The sequence below is a fragment of the Heterocephalus glaber genome, unplaced genomic scaffold (genome assembly GCF_053883595.1).
Source record: "Heterocephalus glaber isolate CG9 unplaced genomic scaffold, H.glaber_assembly_v1.0 deba00001538, whole genome shotgun sequence".
NCBI classification, from domain to species: domain Eukaryota; kingdom Metazoa; phylum Chordata; class Mammalia; order Rodentia; family Bathyergidae; genus Heterocephalus; species Heterocephalus glaber.
In genome coordinates this window covers 33241577-33269103 of record NW_028258333.1, presented here as the reverse complement: position 1 = coordinate 33269103, position 27527 = coordinate 33241577, and the positions used below count along the sequence as shown (strand labels likewise).

Here is a 27527-nt window from a genome sequence, read left to right as displayed (position 1 = left end):
TGATATTTACAAATACATTAAAATGAGTTTGAGTGTAAAGTACAAAATAATAGTCATAACTAGAAATTTATTAATAATTATTAAATTGTACACTTATAAATGGGTAAATTATACTACAATAAAGATTTTAAGACACTCTAACAAATGACTTGTATTCAGAATATGTAAAGAACTCTAAAATTTTATAAGAAAACAATCATTAAAAATGAACAAAATATTATGAATAGGTTTATTATTAAACTAGCTATTCAAATGGCAAATAAACACATCCAGTGATGCCCAGTCATTAGTCACCACAAAAAAGAAAATCTAAAGAACAATAAAACATCATATAACTAACAAAATGTCCAAAATATAATAAATAAAACTGAAAACCCAGTGTTAGCAAAACTGCAGTGCAACTGAAACACTTATTTTTGCCAATGGGTATGAAATATGGCATAAATATTTTGAAAAACTGCTCCGTAAAACTCATGTCCACATAGAGACCTGTACATTAGTTAAATACGAATTTCAGCAAAAGTATATTTAGGTATTCAGCATGGCAGGATTGAGACTTATGTCCATGGCAAAAGTTCTATAACATCTTTTATAGGAGGAATTATACATAGTTACCAAAACTGGAAGTAGCAAAGACATCCTTCAGCAGGTGAAACTGCAAGCAAATTATGGAACATCCATTTAAGTGAATGCTATTCTGTGAAGAGAAGGAATGTGTTATCAAACCACACCAAACATGGGGAAGGTTTTAAATGATGTTGCTAAGTGAAAAAAGTCAATTTGAAACCACTACCTATCTTATTGTTCCACTTATGACATTCTGAAAGGGGAAAAAAACTATATGTAGGTCAATGTTCATCACAAATTTAGGTAGCAAGGATATTCAAATAAATGCACAAATAATTTTTATGCTTGTGAAACTTCTGTATGTTACTATAATGATATGGCACTAGACATTTGTCAAATCTCATAGTAGTATGCAACATAAAGTGCAAATCTCAATTAATAGAAACTGTAAATCATTTAAGAGATCAGAAGATTTTAGACTTTAAAGCAGAATGTGATAAAATATTACAAATGCATTACAAATATATGACATAAATATATATGTATTACAAATATATAACCTCACTGAAGTCTGTGCATAAAAGGTTGTAACCTGAGTAATGCTAGAGACAAGTGAAGACTGTAAGGCTAAGGCCAAGAAGAATTGTATACAGAACCTATTATCCAGTTAATAAAGTTGTTTCACAAATTAGTAATTCTTAAATCACTATACTGAGACATACTAATTAAGTATATAGGTGGAGGATGGTGGGAATCAAGTTTCTCCCTACTAGAATGGAAGGTCACAGATAGGCAAAGGAAAGGGCTAGCAATTTCTGTGGTAATAGATTATAGAGAAAAACATCAGTATAAAATCATGCTTAGCTTAATACACATACAGAGAGTTACACAAAGAATTATTTGTAGATATCTGTATGTACAGAAATCAATAGGCCTCTATTTTTCTTTTGCCACTTGAGAGGACCTATTTTATGCTACAATAACATAGGAGCAAAAAATATACCTAATGGGCTGAGATGATTTAGCTCAGTGTCTCAATGCCTGCTGGGCAAGCTCAATGACCTGAGTTTGATCCCTGGTACAAAAAAACCCAAAAAAAACCAAAAACAAACAAACAAACAAAATATATATATATGTATATATACATACCTAGAACTTAGATTTTAATTTCATATGCTATTGTCTAATTAAAGGTATGGAGTTCCTTGGGGAAATTATTAAATCTAAGACAGAATATACAAAATTAACTCAGAATATTTTGTAATACCAGAAAACAAAGTAAAAAAAAAAAATCTAATATTGGGAGTACTCAAAGGGACTCAGGAGCCATTTAAAAGGGCGCTCAGTGTCTAAAGTTGGAACAATAGAAACAAGATAACATAATATTGTATTATAGCATGAATTATAAAATAAATATCCATGAACCCATGATGATGTAAATAAAAATAATTAAATAAATAAATTTATAAATAGAGATGAAGCACCCTATTCAAATAATTTCTAAATATGTAGCTACTTCCTCATGAAAAAGCAGAGGTTTAATACCTATTGTTCAAATACAAACTGCATAGTAACTTTTTTCCAAAGAGTACAGCCTGGAAAGAGAAAACGAGAAGATTTACAATGAGAAAACTGAAGAAACAGTATGCCACTAGATGAACAATAAGTCATGCTAATAATCTGTATCTTGATGTATAATGAGAACTGGCACTTTTACACAGTAGTCACCATCTAACCACAAGAAAACTGTCACCGAAATTGAAAGACATGCTGTAAAATTCCTGACTAATACTACTTAAAGTTGCCAAGGTTATCAAAAGCAAGGAGAATCTGAAAAACTGTCATACTCTAGATTCTACAGAATCCGAAGGAGACATAATGACTAAAGGCAATATGGTATCCTGGGTGGGATCAAAGCTCCCCCCGCCCAGTAAAAGACTTTAAGTAAAAAGTAAGAAAATGTACATAAAGTATTGACTTTACTGAATAATAAGACAGTAATACTGGTTCAGTGGTTGTGACAAATATTCCAAATAATACATTAACAATGGAAGAAATTAGATGTGTGTATTTTGGAATTCCTGCACAAAGTCAACTTTCCTGTAAATTTAAAACTTATCTGAAATGAAAGTTTATTTTAAAATATCTATGTGACTGTTCGTGGCAGCTTTATTCATTAACACCCTACAGTGGAAACAATCTAAATGTCCTTCAACTGATAAATGGATAAACTCCTACACAATCAAATACTGCTTGTCAATAAACAGGAGCATATCACAGTATGCTTGAGAGCAAATTAATTATTCTAAATCAAAGAAACCATACTAGAAATGCTACTTGTTATACAAGTCAGTTTATGCCATTCTTGAAATGACTGTAGGAATGGGAAATAGATCAGTCATTGCCAGGACTTGCAATGAGGAAAATGACTAACTACAAAAATTATAGAATAGAATACTTTTTCAGATTACCACACTTCTGTATCTTGATCATGACAGTGGTTAGTTACATGGGTGCATGTATTTTTTTTTTTTTTTTTTTTTTTTTGGTACCGGGGATCGAACTCCGGTCCTTGTGCTTACAAGGCAGGCAACAGAACCACTGGGCTAAATCCCCGGCCCCATGGGTGCATGTATTTTTACAATCTCATAAAGCTCTACTCCAAAAAGAGTACATTTTATTGTAAAGTATATCTCTATTAAAACATTTTTAAAGAATAAGTGCCAGAGGAGTCTGGGCTGAAGCTGCGGAGCGCGGGTCTTGGCCCCGGGAATTGACTGGGCATTTATGTTGTTGGCGTCTCTCGACAGGAGCCATATACTAAAGACAATGTCTGGAAGCTTCTACTTTGTAATTGTTGGCCACCATCTTAATCCAGTTTTTGAAATGGAATTTTTGCCAGCTGGGGAAGCAGAATCCAAAGATGATCATCGTCATCTGAATCAGATCATAGCTCGCAATGCTCTTGACCTTGTGGATGAAAACATGTGGCTTCAAACAAGATGTACTTGAAAACTGTGGACAAATTCAATGAGTGGTTTGTGTCAGCATTTGTCACTGCAGGCCAAATGAGATTTATTATGCTTCATGATATAAGGCAAGAAGATGGAATAAAGAACTTCTTTACTGATGTCTATGATTCGTATATAAAGGTATGTTTGCAATGAATCCATTTTATGACCCCAACTCTCCTGTTCAGTCAAGTGCATTTGACAGAAAAGTTCAATTTCTTGGGAAGAAACATCTTTTAAGCTGAATGCAGAAAAATTTCAAAATAAACAATGTCACAATGGGATATACTCAGGAATGTGTACATTGCAAGTAACTTGATTAAATAGCCTAGAAAACTTGTACTTGTCCCGGTTTATCTAAATCTACTGGAATTTCTTTTATAACTTAAAAATAGTACATTGTTTCATGTTGGTATTTGCTTATGAAGTGTTATTTATAAAGAGCTCTTTATCAATAATTTTGAAATGTTTGTATTTCAAAAGTTGAGAAGCTTTTGACTTTCCTTGTCCAGATAGTTTAACCTTGATGTAGGAATTCAAAAAAAGAAATGTCATAGTCAAGATTTGGTAGACAGATTTAAAACTAAAAGATTCTGCAGAATGAAATGAAATTGATAGCACATATGATGACTTGTATTTTAGAGATACTATAAACTTTTCTAACACACAGCACTACCTAAGAAGCTGAAGCAGAACGCTTTTGCAGTACTAAATGTTGTATGCCCCCCTCTGCAGGGACTGGGAATAGTGATCCTATATAATTTTAGAATCCTAGACCTATATGTGTATGATGGACCAAAGTTACAGACCATGGTGAAATATGTTGCCTCTATCACTGTATGTTCTTGTATTTCCTTTCAGGAAAGTAACCTGGGACGTGAATAAACCAATTGATATCTGTACTTATAAAAAGTTGTAATACAGTTTAAGAACTGTTATTAAAAGAAAAACTCGGATTACATTAACATTTGCACTTGGGCTTTTAGGCTATTAGAGGCAGCTAGAAGTAGTCTCTTCTGTACTGTACTAAGTTTGTGATTTTAATGTAAAATAGTTACTATCCATGGAAAAGAAAATAATACTACCAGATATTTTTTGTGTTTATTATGAGCACTTGAAGAATTTTGTTCTGACTGCTCCACTGCTGTTGGGAGTATAGACTGGTGCAACCACTGTGAAAATCAGTATGGAGATATCTCAAAGAACTAGGACTGGAAGTCCCATTTGACCCAGCTATTCCCCTGCTGGGTATCTTCTCCAAAAAATTAAAAGAATCATACCACAATGATATATGTGCACCCATGTTCATAGCAGCACAATTTGTTATAGCTAAAACTTGGAAACAGCCCAAATGCCCATCAACTGGAGACTGGATAAAGAAAATGTGGGGTTTTTTTTTAATAAAATGGAGTACTACTCAGCCATCAAAAATGAGAAATTAGAGACATTTACTGCTAAATGGGTGCACATTGAGGCGATACTCGTTTGCACTTGTGCAGCAGGCGACGAAACCACTGAGCTAAATCCCCGGCCCAAGGCAATACTCTTAAGTGAAATAAATAGGACACACGTGTAAATACTGAAAAGTTTCTCTGGTGTGAGAAACTGAAAGTGTAAATAAGGACTAAAAGGTATAATAGATAATGTGAAATAGGAAGAAAGGAGGCAAAGGGGAAGGGGAAGTGGGAGGGGTAGGGGAAAGAAAAGAAGGGAATGGAATTAATATGAAATAATGAAAAAAAGGAAACAATGTCTTTGTAAATAGGGAGGAATAGAAGGGTTGAAGGGAGGGCAGGGGAAGGGTGAAAAAATGAGAACCAAGAGAGACTATGTAAAGGTGCAAATTTCCAATGATGAACGTCATTAGAATAAGTGCCAGATTAACAATTGAGCTGGGCATGGTGGTGCATGCCTGTAATCCCAGCACTTGGGAGGCTGAGGCAGGAGGATCTCTATGAGTTCAAGGCCAGCCTGAATTACACAGCAAGGCCCCATCCCCAAAAACAAAACCAGTCGAATGTATACTTTTCAGATACAGAAAGAAATATATAATCAGATAAAATAAAAATATTTCCCTCTTTTATCTTATCTTTCCTGTTATTTTTGTAGCAGACATCTGCTGGTAAGTAATTGTCTTATTTTTTTCTTTATTTGAAACTTTATTTGTTTTAGCTTTATTCTTACAGGCAATTTTGCCTGTAAGAATTATACAATTATACAATTATGAGTTTAAATTTTTTCTCTTTCTGAAATTCTTCTCTTTTCTACCGCTATAATTTCTGATAAAAAGTCTGTGAACATTCAAATCAATAGTCTTCTATATAGATTTTATTGTTTGTCTATGTCCAACATGAATATTTTTCTCTATCCTCTGTTTTACATAGTTTGATTGTAAACCCTTTAACAGTGATTTTTTTTCCCTTGTTCTCACCCACCTCTTTGAGGGGTTGGTTGAATTTCTTCAACCAGGTCCTTTAACAGTTACAAGGCTCTTAACAATTATTTCTTCTGTTTTAACTCCTGTCTTTCCCTTTTGAGATTCTATTTACACATATATTAGACCTTCTGAGATTTTCCCATAAGCCTTTGGGGCTTGACTTATTTTTCTTTTCAGACTAAATAACTTTCATTCCTCTATGTTTTTAGCTCACCCATCCTTTCCTCTGTCATCTTTTTTCTGCTATTGACCTTATTGGGAGAAATTTCCATTTTGGGCATTGAACGTTTTCATTATAAAATGCCCCTTGGCTTTATGTTTTTAAACTGTATTTATCTGCCAAGATTAACTGAATTCACGCATTCATTTAAAGTTATTTTCTAATACCATTGAAGTGCTCTATTATGTGCCGCCTTTGTTTCTTATGACTGTCATCATGAAGTACTATAAAACAGTGGCTTCAAGAAGAGAAATGTACTGCGTAAGCTGTTTGGGCGAGAAATCCAAAATCAGGATGTCAAAAGTTTGGCTCTTTTTCAGAAAACTGTGAGGGACAAGCTGGTTTCATTCCTCTTGTCTAACTTCCAGTAGCCTCCGGCATTCCTTGGTTTATAGATGCCATTGTTCATGTGCCCCCGCATCCTATGTGTGTTTCAGTGTGTTAACTTTTACTTTTTTATACAAACAGAATCATACTAAATTTCATCCTCATGATCTCATTTTAACTCGTTTTTGTCAAAAAAAGTGACATGCACAGGTACTGGTAGAGTTTTGACATATTTTGAGAGACATAATTCAACCCATGACAGTTGTTTTAAAGGTCTTACTTGATAATTCTTTTTTTTTTTTTTTTTTGGTACTGAGATCAAACTCAGGATCTTGCACTTGCAAGGCAGCCACAGTGCCAGTGAGGTAAACCCCTGCCCCAGCCAATTCTTATATTGAATGGTCTTTTGGAGTGGATTTGCTGATTGTCTGCCCTTGAGGAGGTACACCATTTTTCTGTTTCTTCTTTTTTTCTCTTATTTTTATGTGAATATGGACTCATGGACAGTTATTTCATGGTTTGGCTTACAATTAAATCTCATGTTATTTCTTACAAAATTTTTCAGCTTTGGCAATGAGAAGCTTTTTACATTGGTCTCCATATCCCTTTCTTTTAATTTCCAAGACAACATATTTATAGCTTTTTAAATTTATTTCACTTGTACATTAAAATCTAAAAATTGTGCATAATAATAGAGTTCCTTATGATATGCACTACTTTAAGAAATTCTCCTACTGTTTAAATCAGGTTAAACATACCTCTATTTTCAAATATCTATCATGTCTTTATTCTATTATTAAATTTTGTTTCTTTTTTATGTAAAGTAATTTTAGATTGAATCCTGGCCATTACATAAGTTGTGATAGAGGAATTCTGGCTTTGGCTATAGTATGCTGTAAAATGTTTATTTGTATTTGGAGGATATTAATTTTGTTAGATTCAAACACGAAGTTTTTCTTCCTCTTTGCTTGGTAGTTCAAATCTTTTTTTCCATTAAGTTTATTGGTATAAGTTAGGTGTACAATACAGTTACATTCATCATTGGGATCTTGTACCTTTACATGATGTATCTTGGTTCTTATTTTTCCCCATTCACCCGCCCTCCCTTCACCCCCTGCACCCTTCACTATTTACAAAGACTTTGTTTTCATTTTTTTCCTTTTCTCATATTTTTTCTTTTCCCTTTTCCCTTTCCCCTACCCCTCCCACTTCCCCTTTTCCTGTAGACCTTTTCTTCTGATTTCACAATATAAATTATACATTTTAATCCTTATTTACACTTTTAGTTTTTCACACCAGAGAATCTTCTTGGTATAACATGTGTATCCTATTTATTTCACTTAAGAGTATGGCCTCAATGTGCATCCATTTAGCTATAATTACTCTAGTTTCTCACTCTTTATGGGTGACAGTACTCCATTTTATGTTTTAAAAAAAAGCCCCACATCTTTATCCAGTCTCCAGTTGATGGGCAATTGGGCTGTTTCCAAGTTTTAGCCATAACAAACTGTGCCACTATAAACATGGGTGAGCATATATCATTGTGCTATGATTCTTTTAATTCTTTTGGGAAGATACCCAGCAGAGGAATAGCTGGGTCAAATGGGAGTTCTAATCCTGGTTGTTTGAGGTATCTCCATATTGATTTCCATAGTGGTTGCAACAGTCTACACTCCCACCAACAATGGAAAAGGGTTCCTTTCTCCCCACAATCCTGCCAGCATTTTTTATTGATTGATTTCTTCATAGCAGCCATTCTGTCTGGGGTGAAGTGGAATCTAACTGTTGTTTTTATCTGCATCTCTCAAATGACAAGTGTTATTCAACATTTTTTCATATGTTTATTTCCTGCTTTACTTCTTTGTCTAAGAAATGTCTGTTCATTTCACATACCCATTTTTGAACTGGGTCTTTATATTTGGAGAGTCGGGTTTTTTAAGTTCTTTATATATTCAAGATAGTATACCTTTGACTGAGGGACAGCTGGTAAAAATTTTTTCCCACACTGTAGGTGGCCTCTTAGCTCTGCTGGTGGTTTCTCTTGCAGTGCAGAAGCTTTTTAATAAGATGAGATCCCATATGTTGATTCTTCATGCTAGTTTCCAAGCTACTGAGGATTTGTTCATAAATTTTTTCCTATATCACTGTCTTCGAGAATTCTACCTAACTTATCTTCCAGCAAGTTTAGTGTTTCTATTTTAATACTTAGAACTTTAATCCACTTCAGTGTTAGTTTAGTACATGGTCAAAGATAGGGGTCTAGCTTTAATCTTTGGCAGGTTGAAATCCAGCTTTTCCAACATCATTTATTAAAGAGGCTATATTTCCTAAAGTGAGGATGGTTGGCTCTTTGTAAAAGATGAGGTAGCTGAGTATGTCTGGAATTGTTTCTGGATCTTCTAATCTATTACACTGATCCTCAGGCCTGTTTCATTGCCAGTACCATGCTGTTTTTATCACAGTAGCTTTGTGGTATAGTTTCAAGTTGGGGATTGTGATACCCCCTGCCCTGTCTCAGTTGCCTAGAATTGATTTTGCTATTCTGGGTCTCTTCTGGTTTTAAATGAATTTTTGGATTGTTTTCTCTTGTTCTTTGAAATATATTGTTGAAATTTCAATTGGTATTGCCCTGAATCTATATAGCCATTTTGGAAGTATAGCCATTTTCACTATACTAGCTCTTCCTACCCAGGAACAAGGGATGTTTTTCCATTTTCTTATATCCTCTTCTATCTATTTTTTCAGAGTGCTGTAGTTTTCAGTGTAGAGGTCATTTGCTTCCTTTGTGAGATTGATTCCTAGATATTTCATTTTTTTGGATGCTGTTCTGAAGGGAATTGTTTCCCTAATTTCTCTCTCAGTGATTCTGATATTTGGGTACAAGAAGGCTATTGTTTTCTGAGTGTTGACCCTATGTCCAGCTACTCTATTGAATCTGTCAATTAACTAGAAATCTTTTGGCCGAGGTTTTTGGGTTTTCTATGTAGAGTATCATATTGTCAGCAAATAATGACAGTTTAACTTCTTCCTTTCCTATCATACTCCTTTTATTTCATTCCCTTGTTTAATTGCTGTGGCTAATGTTTCCAGAACTATATTGAATAGGAGTGGTGATAGTGAACATCTTTGTCTTGTTCATGATTTTAGCATAAAGGTTTGCAGTTTTTGACCATTTAGTATGGTGTTGGCTGTTGGTTTTTCATAGAGAGCCTTAATCAGGTTGAGATAAAGCCCTTCTATTCCAATTTTCTCTAGCATTTTTATCATGAATGGGTGTTGAATTTTGTGGAATGCTTTTTCTGTAGCTATTGAGATGATCATATGGGTTTTTTCCTTGGCTCTCTTAATATAGTGTATTACATTTATTTATTTACATATGTTGAACCATCCTTGCCTCCCAGGGATAAATCTGACTTGGTCAGGATGTATGAACTTCTTGATGACCTTCTGTATTCTTTTTGCCAGTATCATATTGAGGAGTTTTGCATCTATGTTCATTAGGGAGATTAGCCTGTAGTTCCCTTTTTCAGTTGGCTCTTTCCCTGGTTTTGGAATCAAAGTAACACTTGCTTCCGGGAATGAATTTGGAAGTATTGCTTCCCTTTCAATTTCACTGAAAAGTTCAAAGAGTAGTGACAACAGTTCTTTTCTAAATGTCTTGTAGAATTCAGCAGTGAGGCCATCAGGATGTGGGCTTTGCTTTGTTGGTACATTTTTAATTATGTTTTCAATTTAAATGATTATAATTAGGGTGTCTATAACTTTTATATCTTCTTCATTCAACTTTGGTAATTCATATGCATCTAGACATCTGTCCATTTCTTCTGTGTTTTCCATTTCATTAGAGCACAGTTTCTCAAAGTAGGTATTGATGATCCTCTGGATTTCTGCTGAATCTGTTGTAACCTCAGCTTTTTCATTCCTAATTACATGAATATTGGCCTTTTCTTTCTTTCTTTTTTTGATAAGGTTGGCTAAGGGTTTGTATATTTGGTTTATTCTTTCAAAGAACAAACGCTTTACTTCATTGATGTTTTGTATCATTCTCTTAGTCTCCATTGCATTTATTTCTGCTCTGATCTTTATAATTTCATCCCTTGCATGAGCTTTTGATTTGTCCTGCTCTTCTTTTCTAGAAGCTTGAGGTGTAGCATCAGGTCATTTATTTGACCTTGCTCTATTTTCCTAATATGTGTATTCACTGCTATGAATTTGCCTCATAAGACTGCTTTCATAGTGTCCCATAGGTTCCAATATGTTGTATTGGAGTTGTCATTTAATTGTATTGTTTAATTTAATCTATGACCCTTTGGTTGTTCAGAAGTGTGCTGTTCAATTTCCATGTGTTTATGAAATTCTTGTGGTTGTTTTTCTATTAATGTCCAATTTCATTGCACTATGATCTGATAATATACACGGGATAAATTCAATCCCTTTGCGTTTATTCAAACATGTTCTATGAACGTGTATGTGGTCTATTTTGGAGAATGACCCGTATGCAGCTAAAAAGAATGTGTATTTTGCTTTTGTTGGGTGGAACAATCTATACACATCTGTTAGGTTCCTTTGTTTAACAGTGTGATTGAGTTCTAGTATTTTGTTGCTTATTTTGTCTAGTTGATCTATCTGTTTGTGGTGATGGGATATTGAGATCCCCCACTACTATTGCATTAGTGCTTATATGGTTTTTTATGTCCGTTAGTATTTGTTTTATATAGTTGGGGGCACTAGTGTTTGGTGCATATATATTTATGATTGTCGTCTCTTCCTCTTCTATTGTTTCCTTTACAAGGATGTAGTGTCCTTTGTCTCTCTTAATGAGTGTTGGTCTGAAATCCACTTGATCTGCAAAGAGGATAGCTGCTCCTGATTTTGGGGGAGTTCCTTTCACATGGCGTACTGTTTTCCACACTTTAAATTTCAGGGTTTTTGATTTTCTTTTTTTTTTTGGTACCAGAATTGAATGTGGGACCTTGCGCTTGCCAGGAAGGCGGCAGAGGAACCACTGAGCTAAATCACTGGCACAAATTATTTATTGTATGGAGCATATTGATGGATCTTGCTTTTTGACCCATTCTACCAGTCTATTTGGTTTTTTTTATTAAATTCTTTTATTGGTACACTTTGGGTATACAACACAGTTACATTTCTCATTGGGAACTTGTAACTTTACATGATGCATCTTGGTTCTTATTTTTTCAAACTTGCCCAGCCCTCCCTTCAACCCCTCCATTCCTCCCTATTTACAAAGATCTTGTTCCTATTTTTCCATTTTCTCATATTAATTCCATTCCCTTCTTTCCTTTCCCCTACCCCTCCCACTTCCTTCCCCTTTGCCCCTTTTCTTCCTATTTCACATAACCTATTATACATTTTAGTCCTTATTTACAATTTCAGTTTCTCACACCAGACAAACTATTCAGTATTTATACATGTGTGTCCTATTTATTTCACTTAAGAGTATTGCCTCAATGTGCTTCCCCTTAGCTATAAATGTCTTTAATTTCTTGTCTTTTGTGGCTGAGTAGTACTCCATTTTATTAAAAAAAAAAAAAAAAAACACGTTTTCTTTATCCAGTCTCCAGTTGATGGGCATTTGGGCGGTTTCCAAGTTTTAGCTATCACAAACTGTGCTGCTAAGAACATGGGTGCACATATATCACTGTAGTATGATTCTTTTAATTATGTGGGGAAGGTCCCCAGCAGTGGAATACTGGGGTCAAATGGGACTTCCAGTCCTAGTTCTTTGAGGTATCTCCATACTGATTTCCACAGTGCTTGCACCAGTCTACACTCTCACCACCAGTGGAGCAGGGTTCCTCTTTCCCCACAGCCACACCAGCATTTGTTATTGGTTGATTGCATGATAGTAACCATTCTTTCTGGTGTGAGGTGGAATCTCAGTATTGTTTTCATTTGCATCTCTAGAATGACCAGTGATGTTGAACATTTTTTCATATATTTATTTGCTATTCCTACTTCTTTGTCTGAGAAATGTCTGTTCATTTCAGATGCCCATTTTTGGATTGGGTCTTTAAATTTGGGAGACCTGATCTTTTTAAGTTCTTTAGAGATTCAAGATAGTAGACCTTTGTCTGAGGAAAAGCAGGTGAAGAATTTTTACCCACATTGTGGGTTGTCTCCTCACACTGCTGGTCGTTTCTCTTGCTGTGCAGAAGCATATTAATAAGAAGAGATCCCACTTGTTAATTGTTTGTGCTAGTTCACAGGCAACTGAGGTTTTGTTCATAAAATCTTTTCCTACACTGATGTTTTCTAGAGTTCTACCTAACCTCTGCTCCAACTGGTTCAGAGTTTCTATTTTAATATTTAGATCTTTAAACCATTTTTATTTTAGTTTAGTGTATGGTGAGAGATATAGGTCCAGTTTTAATCTTTGGCAAGTTAAAACCCAATTTTTTCCAGCACCATTTATTAAAGAAGCTATCTTTCCTCCAGCGAGGGTGTTTGGCTCCTTTATCAAAGATGAGATGGCTGAGTGTGTCTGGTGTTGTTTCTGCATTTTCTAATCTGTTCCACTGGTCCTCAGGTCTGTTTCTTTGCCAGTACCATGCTGTTTTTATCACAGTAGCTTTGTAGTAGAGTTTCAGGTTGGGGATTGTGATACCCCCTGCCATGTCTCTGTTGCCTAGAATTGCTTTTGCTCTTCTGGGTCTCTTTTTGTTCCAAATGAATTTTTGGATTGTTTTCTCAAAGCCCGTGAAGTATGCTGCTGGGATCTCAATTGGAATTGCATTGAATCTATAAAGCAGTTTTGGAAGTATGACCATTTTCACTATATTAATCCTTCCTACCCAGGAGGAGGGGATGTCTTTCCATTTTCTGATGTCATCTTCAATCTCTCTTTTCAGAGTGCTATAGTTTTCAGAGAAGAGGTCTTTGATTTCTTTCGTTAGGTTGATTCTTAGGTATTTCAGTTTTTTGGATGCTACTGTGAAAGGAATTATTTGCCCTATTTCTCTCTCAGTGAATCTGTCATTCATGTACAGGAAAGCTACTGATTTTTGTGTGTTGACCTTGTAACCATCTACTTGACTGAATTTGGTTATAAGTCTAGAAGACTTTTGGTGGAGTTCTTGGGGTCTTCTCTATAGAGTATCATGTCATCTGCAAATAATGACAATTGGACTTCTTCATTTCCTATCTTTATTCCTTTTATTTCTTTCTCTTGTCTAACTGCCGTGGCTAATGTTTCCAGAACTATATTGAACAAGAGTGGTGATAGTGGACATCCTTGTCTTGTTCCTGATTTTAGTGTGAAGAATTTCAGTTTTTGACCATTTAGTATGATATTGGCTGTTGGTTTTTCAAAGATAGCTTCTATCAGTTTGAGATAGAGACCATCTATGCAAATTCTTTGCAGGGTTTTTATCATAAATGCATGTTGGATTTTGTCAAATGCTTTTTCTGCATCTATGGGGATAATCATATGGTTTTTGTCCTTGGCTCTATTGATATAGTGTACTACATTGATTGATTTGCATATATTGAACCATCCCTGCATCCCTGGGATGAATCCCACTTGATCAGGGTGTATGATCTTCTTGATGATGTTCTGCATTCTATTTGCCAGAATCATATTAAGGATTTTTGCATCCATGTTCATTAGTGAGATTGGCCTATAGTTCTCCTTTTCAGTTGGGTCTTTCTCTGCTTTGGGAATCAAGGTGATGCTTGCTTCCAGGAATGAATTTGGGAGTATTGCTTCCCTTTCAATTTCATTGAAGAGTTTAAAGAGTAGTGGCAGTAATTCCTCTCTAATGTCTTGTAGAATTCAGCAGTGAAGCCGTAACTCCCAGGCTTTTCTTAGGTGGTAAGTTTTTAATTATGTTTTCAATTCCATTGGTTGATATTGGGTCATTTAGAATTTTTAGGTCTTCTTTGTTCAACTTTGGTAATTCATATGTATCTAGGAATCTGTCCATTTCTTCTGTGTTTTCCATCTTATTGGAGTACAGTTTCTGGAAGTAGGTATTAATGATCCTCTGGATTTTGCTGGGTCTGTTGTAATTTCATTATTTTTATTTCTAATTGCATGGATTGGGGCCTTTTCTTTCCCTTTTCTGATAAGGTTGGCTAAGGGTTTGTCAATTGTGGTGATTCTTTTGAAGAACCAAATCTTGGTTTCATTGATTTTTTTGTATCGTTTTCTTAGTTTCCATTGCATTGATTTCTCCTCTGATCTTTATAATTCCTCCCTTGTATGAGCTTTGGGGTTGTCCTGCTCTTCTTTTTCTAGAAGCTTGAGGTTCAGCATCAGGTTGTTTAATTGGGCTCATTCTGTTTTCCTAATATGTACATTCACTTCTATGAATTTCCCTAATGGGATTGCTTTCATTGTGTCCCATAGATTCCAATATGATGTATTGTCATTGTCATTTACTTGTAGGAACTGTCTGATTTCTTCTTTAATTTCCTCTGTGACCCATTGGTTATTCAGAAGTGTGTTGTTCAATTTCCACATGTTTATGAAATTTTTTGAGTTTCTTTTGCTATGGATCTCCAATTTCATTGCACTATGGTCTGATAATATACAGGGGATAACTTCAATTCCTTTGCACTTACTTAAACATGTTCTGTGTGTGAGTATGTGGTCTATTTTGAAGAATGAGCCATGTGCAGCTGAGAAGAATGTGTATTCTGATTTTGTGGGGTGGAAGACGCTGTAAACATCTGTTAAGTTCATTTGTTCAAGAGTTCGATTGAGTTCTTGTATTTCATTACTTATTTTTTGTCTCGTTGGTCTATTTGTGACAGTGGGGTGTTGAATTCCCCCACTACAATTGTATTAGTATGTATATGACTTTTCATGTCCGTTAGTATTTGCTTTATATAGTTGGATGCACTAGTGTTTGGTGCAAAGATATTTATGATTGTCATCTCTTCCTCTTGGATTCTTCCCTTTAAAGGATATAGTTTCCTTCTTTGTCTCTCTTAATCAGTGTTGGTTTGAAATGTACTTCGTCTTCAAAGAAGATAGCTACTCCTGCTTTTTTTCGGGTTCCAGTCACATGTCATATTGTTTTCCACCCTTTAACTTTCAGTCTATGAGTTTCCTTTTGAATGAAGTGTGTTTCTTGTATGCGGCATATTGTTGGATTTTGTTTCTTGACCCATTCTGCCAGTCTATTTCTTTTGATTGGTGAATTGAGACCATTAACATTGATGGTTATAACTGAAACCTATTGACTTGTCATTGCCATGACTTTTTCTTTTTGTTGGGTTCTCCCCCTTTACATTGAATTTCCTGTCATGCCAGATGGGTTCATTCTGCTTTGCTTCCTGGGGTTGTGATCCTCAATGTCTGTTCCTAGGATATTGTGTAAAATTCTTTGGAGTGCTGGTTTGGTATTCACAAAATTCCTAAGGTGCTCCTTGTCATGAAAGTATCTTATTTCTCCACCCATTTTGAAAGATAGTTTTGCAGGGTACCTCAATCTGGGTTGGAGGCTGTTTTCTTTTAGGGCTTGGAATATGTCACTCCAAGCTCTTCTTGCCTTGATGTGTTGTGTTGAGAAGTCTGCTGTGATGTATGTGATTTGTTTCTTTTCTCTTACTGCTTGTAGAACTTTGTTCTTCTGTTGAGTTTCTGGAAGCTTAACAATTATACACCTATGTGTAGATTTTTTTGATCAAGGCTATTTGGAGTCCTATATGTCTCACTTATCTGTATGACAAGTTCTTTTCACCTGCTTGGGAAGTTTTCTGCCATTACTTCTGTGAAGAGTGTTTTTATGTCATCTGAACTCTCTCCTGTTTCTTCTTTGACTCCAATCAGTCTTATGTTACTCTTCTTTGCATCATCTAGCAGATGCTGGATTGATTTCTCATGTTCCCTTATAATTTTGAAGCAATTTTTCTTTTCCTGGTCATTAATTGCAATCTTATCTTCTCTATCTGAAATTCTGTCCTCACATTGGCTCACTCTGCTGTGTAGACTTTCAATGGAGTTTTTCATGTCCTGGAAATCTATTTGCATCTGTTTTATGGATTCCATTTGTTTCCTATGTTGGGATTCCATCATGTTCCTCAGCTCCTCTCTAGATTTATTAATCATGTCTTGCACTAGGAGCACAATTTCTTGTGTTATCTGAGAAATTATTTCTGATTTCATTTTTTCCAGATCCCTTTTTGTTGCCAGTTCAGTGGGTCCAGGTGGTTGAGTATCAGAGTGTTCCATCTCATTTCCCTTTGGGATTGCTGTAGGTTATCTGGAAGTCTGGTTTTGAGACTTATTTATGCATTTTCTCATTTTGACTGGGGAGGGAGGTGCTGTTGGCGCCCGCATTTCTCACCTCCTCTGAGCTGGGAGAGGTGGGACAGGGGCTGTGTGTGGAGGTAGGGATGGTCACCCAAAGCCCCTTCCTCTCGCTGGGACTGGCAGGACAGAAAGCGGGCCAAATGCCCTTTCCTCTAGGCTGGGAGCAGTGGGAGGGATGGCGACCCAGAAGCCCCTTCCTCTGGGCCGGGAGTGGCTGGACAGATGGTGGCCCAAAAGCCCTTTCCTCTGGACTAGGAATCCAGTCTATTTCTTTTGATTGGTAAATTGAGACCATTAACATTGATGGTTATAACTAATAGGTATTTATTTATCCCTTTCATGACCTTTTCCTGTTTTCGAATTCTTCCTCTTTACATGTAATTTCTTGTCTTTCCTGTTGAATTGATTCTATTGGACTTCCTGGGCTTATGAACCTCATTGTCTTTTCCTAGGATATTGTTTAAAATTTTTTGGAGTGCTGGTTTGGTATTCATGAAGTTCCTCAGGTGCTCTTTATCATGAAAATATCTTATTTCTCCATCAATTTTAAAGGATGATTTTGCAGGGTACCTCAATCTGGTTTGGAGGTTGTTTTCTTTTAGGGCTTGAAATACATCACTCCAGGCTCTTCTTGCCTTGAGAGTTTGTGTTGAGAAGTCTGCTGTGATTCTGATGGGCTTTCCTTTGTATGTGATTTGTTTCTTTTCTCTAACTGCTTGTGGAACTGTGTTCCTTTTTGGGGTTTCTGGACTCTTGACCATTATATGCCTTGGTGTAGATTTTTTTAATCATGGCTAGTTGGAGTCCTATATGCCTCATGTATCTATCTTATGTCGAATTCTTTTTCCCTGCTTGGGAGTTTTCTATCATTACTTCTGTGAACAGTTTTTTTTTACGTCATTTGCACTATCTCCTGTTTTTTCATTGACTCCAATCAGTCTTGTGTTATTCTTCTTCTCATCATCTAGCAGTGACTAGATTGATTCCTCATGGTCCCTTACTATTTTTAAGAAACTTTTCTTTTCATGATCACTAATTGCAATCCTGTCTTCTATATTTAATATTCTGTTCTCACGTTGGCTCATTCTGTGTGTAAACTTTCAATGGAGTTTTTAATGCCCTGGAAATCTGTTTGTATCTGTTCTATGGATTCCATTTGTTTACTATGCTGGGATTCCCTCATGTTCCTCAGCTCTTCTGTTTTTTATCTGTGTCTGCTCTAGGTTTATTAATCATGGCTTCCACTGTGGACACAATCTCTGTTGTTTTCTGAGAAATTATTTCTCATTTTATTTTTTCCAAGTCCTCTTTGATTGCCAGTTAAGGGAGTCCAGGTGGTAGGCATTCAGATTGTTCCATCTGTTTACCCCTTGGGGTTGCCATTGGTGATCTGAAAGTCTCATTTTGAGGCTTGTTTAAGTGTCTTCCCATTTCAGGCAATGCAGTCTGCTGTGCCTTTATTGAGATGACTCCTTGCTCTCCCAGTAGGTTTCAATTCTGAACAAGCCTCAGAGAGTCCTTCTCTCTGATGCTCACCAGTGCACCAATATCTGGCTTCAGAATGATCAACTTCCCATGCTGGGCTGTTATCCTTGTGTACTTCTAGCTGGGGCCTGCATGCCTGCACAGCTGTTTTCTAGGTGGCCTTCAGCTGGGGCCTGTGTGCCCAAGCTGCTGGTGTCTGGGTGGGTCCCTGGCTGGGACCTGAACCCACTTACCAATGGTATCTGTGAAGGCCTTTGGCTCTTTCTAATTTTTTTAGAAATTCATTAATGAGGCTTGTATAGATATCCATGTTAGTAGCAGAATTTGAAAAAGAAACAGAAATACTTTTAATAAGATTCCAATGTTATTTTCAAATACCAGTGATTTGTCTTAAATTCTTTGAAGAACAAAATATGAATTAGAGAATATGGAACCAAAAGATCCGTGGCACAGGTCATGAATAGACTTTCTTTGATGATGATGGTGATGATGGTGATGAAGATGATGATGATGATGATAAAAAAGTAGTAGTCCAGCAATGATAAAATGTGATGGAGACAAGCAACTATGAAGAAGAGGGCAATAGAAAGAGTGAGAAGTCTCTATTTGAGGTATTTGAAGTTGTTACCTCTGTGAGAGTATTAATGTTATAAGTGGGAAGTGGGGAAGGGCATAGTATCACATTAAGACTCTCTCACACTTATGATTGTGACTGATGTCTCTAGGGTCCCTTGGCCAGTGTGGGGAATGGAGGGTTATCATTAGAAACTGCAATCTGTTGTTTAAAAGCAATGTTTTTGTACCCAAGTTTCAGAAAACAAGCCTAGACTTCAACTAGAAAATGTACAAAGAGTTGCACATTCCTATTTTCAACCTAATGTGCTAGGTTTATTAAAAGCCAAAATACATTCTCAGATAAAATGAAATTTCCACCAAATTCTCAAGGTTTCTTCAGTGGATAATCTTAGAATCTTTATGGTTTTAAAATGTAAAGCAGCAAACATGGAAATGTTACAGGATAAAGATTTTTTTTTCTGACCTATATGAATCAATACCTAATCAATGTTGCCCTGATCAATACTTAAGTGCTTTTGGTTGAGTGAAACAAAGCCATTTCCATTTGACTAGAGTGGAATATTTTAAAAGGGATTTTAAAAGATCTAGTTAACTTATTATTGTATGGCACAGTATCTGAAAAGCGTTAATCAGATTATAGAAATGTTATTAGTTTTATATCAATCACTATAGGAACTTCATGTTTCTGAATCATGCACATAGCAAAATAGTGGAACCTTTTACTTATTCAGGAGTCCATTCCCATGGCCTTGTGACTGTGACAGTATGTGAGTCTATTCCTTTTACAATATTATGTTCATCCCAGCTAATCAATACTTCATTTACTGAACCTTTCCTAGCCAAAATTAGCTTCAATGTGTTTTTCAAATCAAAAGGCATGCATCTTTGCCATGAACATTTTTAATTTGCCTTTCACTGTGATTAAGAGAAATGGCATGCCTGAAATGGCATGCTGGCTTGGCATCAGACCACAGCAATGAGCAAGTCCAGAGACCCAAGTAGTACAAACAGGGGAAAATGGCTTTTTTCCAAGTAGCATATTTCCTTGAAATATATTCTCTCAGAGCATATTAAAGAGCTAGAATGCCTGGTTAGTGTTTAGATCACCTTATAGGATCTCACATGTAGGCTACAGATTGTGTATAATAGTAGTCATATTAACAAATTCATTGGAGATTTCAGTCTTGCCTAGACTCATTGTTTTGTTCATCACTCAAAAGATGTCAGATGATTGCATTTACAAGGCCACTGTGAGATCTGCCCTGCTAGGTGGCTCATAAGGAGAGGGGTGTTGCAGTTTAAAAGCCAAAAACCAGCAGTGGATATGGAAAATCTCTGTTCCAAAGCCTTAAAAAACATATCTGACATTCCTTGACTGTGAACTGTCAGAATTATAAAACCCAAAAACTTTGGAAATTTGATTATAGTCATTTTAGCTACATTTAGGAAGCATTGTGTGAAACTGGCCCATGTGTAGTAGCAGTCATGAAATGCTAGAACCATCCTTTGTATATTTTGGTGTAGTAGTAAATTGTTACCACTGAACTAAAGTAATAAATGTTATCAATTTATGTATTTCAGCATAGTAATATTCTCCTTATATGCCAGTGATAAGAAAAATTATTTCTTTTCAAATTAATTGTTAATACCTTTTTCTGATCTTAGAGATTAAGTACAGAACCTTCACATCATAAGTTAAAATAGACTGTAGTCATTGCTTCTCAGGCTTTTGCCTAAGATCAAATGTAGAATAGACTGTAGGGATGAAGCTGTTCTCACCAGATTTCTACCCAAACCAACAAATCCTCAAAAGTGATGCATCACCACTCTCTAATGGGAACTGAGAATTCCAGCCAGAAGCAGCAGGAAAAGAGCCAAGTGAATTAGAATGCCTAATAGTTATTTCACCAGGAAGCATGGGCTGAAGAGCTGGGCTTGGAGCCAGGCAGTTTTCAGATACCAACAATACACATAGAAACACTTTCAATAGAGCATAGAGGAGTATTGAGTAAAATTTACAGATAACTCTCCTGGAGAACTAAATTAAGATGGGCTTATCTTTCATTAAAACTTGAGAGAAATAACTCTAATTCATCTATCAGGTCTCACACTGATGAGACTCGATTGTTTCAATATCAGACCTAAGAAATGCACATAATGACCCATGCCTTCCACCTGCAGCACTTCTCAGAAATAAACAATTATTTATGTTTGAACCTTCTTGTTTTAAACATCATTATTCTTTCGTGGAAAAAATATTATTTGATTAACACATTATTAAATTGAAACAGTAGTAAAATTAATTTATAAATAAAATATCACATAAAGACTCAGTAATACAATCAGGTTAATGGATATTTTTCCTTCTTTGAATTATAAACCTGACATCCCTTTAAGCAAGTCTAATAAGACATACAAGGAAGATATATATACATATATATTTATATACATGTATGTATATGGTATGTGGTAATTTTTAAATAATCTTGGATGGAAAAGTTTTTAAGAAAACATAGTGCAAACATTCAAAAAGTACTATTTTTTTCAGTTCTATACAAAAACAAAATACCATAAACAAAAGTAGAAGCAAAATGATAATCAGGAAATAATATGTTAACTCATGAGACATAAAATCCAAATGTCCTTAATATTGAAAAAGCATTTGCAAGTCAGTGCGAAGAAGATTCTCAACAGTAGAATCATAGGCAAAGGAGATAAACAGGTAATGAAAAAAAAAATACAAATAGCTAGTAAGTATAGGAAAAGATGTTGATCTACACATGATTAAATAAATGCACATTAAAATGTAATACCAAATTAATCTATCATGCTAAAAAATAAAAATAGGTATTTTCTTACTACTCTAGCAATTGGTGCAATCTTTATGAAGCATAGTTTGTCAATATCAAAATTTTATATATTTACAAATTTTGACCCAGATTCCTATTATAGAATTTTTTTCTGTAAGTGTTTCTTGCTTCTACAAGATGGCATGAATACAAGAATCAAGACATATTTCAATTACATCAACAAAAAAGTGGGAAAGAAATTAAAATATCTCTTAGAGATTACTCCTTAAATAAATCATGGCACATTCATACATTGGATTTCAAAGCAACAGTTGAAAACAATTTTGCGTGTATTAATATGAAAAATATAATGAATATATTATTGTATTAAGAAGCAATTTTTAAAAATATAAACTGTATTATACTCCCATAATCCAAGTTACAGTAGTACTTTAAGAGGTGTGTACAGGTGTATGGTGTGTGTGTGTGTGTGTGTGTGTGTGTGTGTGTATAAACAGAGAAAAACTACTCATAATAGTACCTTTTGGAAATGAAAATGGGACCATGTAGAGACTTAATTTTTTATGTACTTGATTTGATTACTCAAGCATCTCTCTTGTACACATACTTTCATTTTGTACTCACAATTAATTTGTAAAAGTTATTGAACTAAATTGTGATTTTTTTCCACCTCACCTTCATTTCCAAGTATACACACTAGTTCAATACTGCAAATGAGTGTCATAGAAAGTGTTCAAATTGTTCTTGTCTGTTTTCAATTTTCCCAAAGAATGACTTCTTTCTTTCTTCTTCTTTCTTTCTTTCTTTCTTTCTTTCCTTCTTTTTCTTTCATACTGTAATTGAATCCGGGCCATTGTGCTATGCTACATTCCCCAACTCCTTTGTAAAATTTAATTTAATTTTACTTTGAGATAGGATCTGGGATTATAGGTGTGCATCATCACTTTTGGCTTCTGTATTCTTTCAAGCTCCTTTTAAAATATTTTGTTAGTATATGGTTATAACACATAATGAGTATCTTCATGGTGTGGTATTGGTCTATGCACATATTGCATATTGATCCTTTTTCCTCCCCTGTTGTTCCATCCCAATATCTTTTTTCCATCTCCACAAAGTCTCTCTCACTGTGTCTTGTCATCTTGCTTTTATTTTTCTTTATAAATATTTATATTTGCATTTCTCAAATAAGAGACATCATAAAATATTTAACCTTTTGTGTCTGATTAATTTAATTTATCACTATGGACTGAATAAATGGTGCATCCATTTTCCTACAAATGACTCAAATTTACCCTTACTTATGGCTGAGTAGTACTCCTTTGTGCCCATTCTTTTAAAAGCAATGTGTCTACACAGGGGGTATAGTATGTTATATTTTTTTCTGATTTCCTTTGTAAAAAACAGCACAATCTATGCATATGCACAATTTTAAGATTACATATTATTTTCTGTATTAATTATTTATTGTTGATTGGGGCTACTTATTAATTCAGGATTGTAGCTCTTAAAATGACACTTTTTACATATAAACTTTGAAACAGTATCAAATAAATAAGTTTATCTTACATCTGACCTTATTTATATTTTAAAACACTCTCTTTAGTTTTATTTCATTACATAAAGAGCATTTAATATAAATGGGCACATTATCATATTAACTATGCACATATCTTAAATATACATAAAATTGGATACCTTGATATGTTCATCTCTAACCATGTCAGCAATTATATAGACATAGTTGCACTAGCTTTATTGTAGATTACAGATTGTGGTTTTGCATTATCTTGGGTATTCATCCAGACAGTACCATTTTTGCATGGATTGGTTCCCTTGTTGATGGAAACCTATACACAGCATTGTCTTCAAATGTCTATGTAATGTTTCTTTCATAAAAATCTACATATATCTTTAAAGAGTAGTGTTGTAACACTTTAAAGAAAGTTTTATAACATAGTTAACAAAAGTCATTTAAAATCCCAAAATATTGGACTCATCCAATAAATAATTTTGAAATATGGTAACACATTCTTTATAACATATAAATGACCTGACTGCCTGCTAGGAAATTTAACTGCTCAAAAGTGTGACAAAAGAAAGTGATGTGTTTATTCAGCATATGATTTCATATAATCTGTTGAGCACTGCATACTATAACCACTTTACACAGTCAGATGTACACATCAGTACTCACAAGTACCCTTAAAAATCTTTGTTTAAAATAAGAATATATAAATAATACATGTAAAACAAAATTGTATTTCTTTAGAGAAATAGGATATTCTATCCCTTTAAAAAAACAAAAAACAAGACAAAACAACAACAACAACAAAAACCTAGGTGTGCTGGTTCATGCCTGTAATCCCATGCTGAGGCAGAAGGATCACTAGGAGTTTGAGGCCAGCCTGGGATACATAGTGAGTTCAAGGCCCAATAAATAAATGAATAAAATGCAATGAAGTATACTGGAAATGTTAGTCAATTCTTACTCATATTTCAGTTGTTAAAAAATGAATACAGGCTGGAGACCTCCGGGTTGTGTGGATGCCAGCAGCCTGGGTCACTGCCGCATACCACGCGGCAAGGACACTGGAGACCATATGGTGCAAATGCCACACCACATGAGGCATCTGAATCCACACAGCTGAGGTGGTAGGGGGAACATAAAGGCCATGGTTATGAGCCCCAAGAGATAGGACAGAAGTGAACAACTGAGAGGACCTTTCTGTCGCTCCTCAATGAAAATTGAAGCCCACTGGGAAAGTGAGAAAAACGCTTCAAAAAAACACACTGGACCATGGTGGTTGGTAAGTTGGTGGGATCAGCACCTCCCATAGAAACCTGGACTCACATAGGAAGGAGGACAGCTGGAACCTGCAGTAGAACCTTGCAGAGTTTAATACTGAAGGAGGTCAGGGAACTCAACTTGGACCTTGCAGCCAGAAATCAGTCAGAATCTCAGTAGACTACAGCTGGCTTGCTGAGACTAATCAACTTAGAGCCACACACTGCTGCCCACATTGCCTACCAGGACAGCAGGGACATATCCTGAGGGAGACCTTTTTTTGTTTGTTTGTTTTGATTTTTATACATTTTTTTCTTTCCCTTTTCTCTCTCTCTCTCTATCCCTTCTGGCTCTATATTTCTCTCCCTCTTTGTTCCTGTTCCTGTCCCGTTCTGAATTTTTTTCCCTCTCTCTGCCCTCTTGACTATCACTTTTATAGAAAGATGAACACAATTTCTAGCTTCCCTGTTGTTGTCAGTTTGTTCTGTACTTGTCTCTGTTCTTTCACTCTGTCTTCTCCTCCTGTCTTCAACAGATCCCCACAATTTGTGTGATCTCCCCATGTCCTCTAGCCTCACCTCTAACCTTTCCCTCTCCCTCTATCTATCTACCCCTTCCTCCCCAACCCCTGCTAAATCCTTATCCCAAAGGATAAATTTGAATATTGAAGGGTTTATTTACTACAAACATATTTGGGGCTGGCCCAAGATTTTGATCTAGCTCACATGGATAAAGATGACAGATGAACTGCTACCACAAATTGTCACTTTCTAAGCTGTGTTTGATGATGATTGTGTCAATTGGGCTAAGGTATTGTGATTGATCTAATCAATTGTCCTCCCTGGTATACTGAAAACAAGATTGTCTAACAGTCATTAGAGACTCAAAGCCTCAAAAGTCCAGCTATACCTGGAAGACATCTCTGGGAAGCAATCACTCCATAGGGACTCTAAAAACCAGTAATAGAGATACTCAAAATAAGAAATATTGGAGTATCATCCCAGGAATTAAAGCAAAAACAGCACCAACAATAGATGTAAAAATGAGAAGATACCTTCACAGGACAGAAACACAAACTTCCAACTCAACAAAGGCAAATTCCAGGGGAAATGAGGTGGAAAAATATGATAATCAACCACCTGGACACTCTGAACTGATAGCATAGGAAATAACAAAACAGATGAATGAGGCTGTAGAAAAATTCAAAACAGAAATTATTTACCAGATAACTACAGAGATGGTAAGCAGAGTGAAATACATGATTAGAGGCTCTAGAACAAACACAGATGAAAAAATAGATGAGCTCAGAACCATGCTGGAAGCCATGAATTCCCAGCATAAGAAAGAAAGAGAAACTATGATCACCCAACATAAGAAAGAAATGAAATCCATGAAAAAGATTCAAACAGATATCCAGGAGATTAAAAACTCCATTGAAAGTATTCACAGCAGATTGAGCAAATGTAAAAATGGAATCTCAGATATAGAAGACAAGATTTCAGTTAGTAACAATGAAAACAGAGATTTCTCCAAAATAGTAAGGGGCCATGAGAAATCAATCCAGAAGCTACTAGATGATGCAAGGAAGAATAACATAAGACTGATAGGAGTCTACGAAAAAGCAGGAGAAAGTACAAATGACATAAAAAACCTATTCACAGAATAGTAGGAAACTTCCAAGACAGAGGTAGGGAATTTGACATACAGATAAGTGAGGCATAAAGAACTCCAACTAGCCATGATCAATAAAATCTACGCCTAGAAATATAATAGTCAAGATCCCAGAAACCTAACAGAAGAATAAAATACTACAAGCAGTTAGAGAAAAGAAAAAAATCACACACAAAGAAAAGCCCATCAGAATCACAGCAGACTTTTCAACACAAACCCTCAAGTCAAGGAGATCCTGGAGTGAAGTATTTCAAGCCCTAAAAGAAAATAACTTCCAACCTAGACTGTTGTATCCTGCAAAATTATCTTTCAAAATCGATGGGGAAATTAGATACTTCCATGACAAAGAACACCTCAAAAATTTCATGAACACCAAACCAGAACTCCAAAAAATTCTTTAAAATATCCTAGCAAAAGACAATTAAGGTTATGACTCCATGAGACCCAACAGAGCAAAGCCACCAGGCAAGGCAAGAAACTAAAGGGAAAGGGGGAAAAATAAAAAGTAAAACAGCCAACAACAGTAAAACATCATGACAAGGATGACTCAATATTTATCAATTATAACCATCAATGCTAATGGCCTCAATCCACAAATCAAAAGAAACAGACTGGCGGAATGGATTAAGAAGCAAAATCTAACAATGTACTATATACAAGAAACACACCTAATTCAAAAAGACATTCATAGAATGAAAGTAAAAGGATGGAAAATAGTTCTCCATGTGACTGGAACCCAGAAAAAAGCAGGGGTAGCAATCTTATTTGCAGACAAAATAGATCCCAAACCAAAACTAATTAAGAGAGAAAAAGATGGTCACTATTTCCTTGTGAATGGAACAATCCAAGAAGAAGAGATGACAATCATAAATATATATGCACCAAATACAAATGCCCCAACTATACAAAACAAATATTAATGGACATGAAAAACCAAATAAGCACTAATACAATTGTAGTGGGGGACCTCAATACCCCACTGTCACAAACAGATAGATCAACCAGACAAAAAAATCAACAATGAAATACTAGAACTGAACCAAGCTTTTGAACCAATGGATTTAATACACGTCTACAGTGTGTTCTACCCCCACAAAATCAGAATATACATTATTTTTGGCTCCACATGGGTCATTCTCCAAAATAGAACAAATGCTAGCTCATAGGGCATGCTTAAGTAAATACAAAAGAATTGAAGTTACCCCATGTATATTATCAGACAATAGTGCTATAAAATTGGAGATCAATAGCATAAGAAACTGCAAAACCCCACAAACACATGGAAATTAATTAACACTCTATTGAACAACCAATGGGTCACACAGTAAATTAAAAAAGAAATTAGACAGTTTCTAC

General features: G+C 35.4%; 1 pseudogene; it reads left to right on the top strand.

Annotated features, from left to right (window-relative positions):
* The first annotated feature begins 3297 nt into the window (after window positions 1-3297).
* On the top strand, window positions 3298-3969 carry LOC101704444 (trafficking protein particle complex subunit 2-like; annotated as a pseudogene).
* Window positions 3970-27527: the final 23558 nt, after the last annotated feature.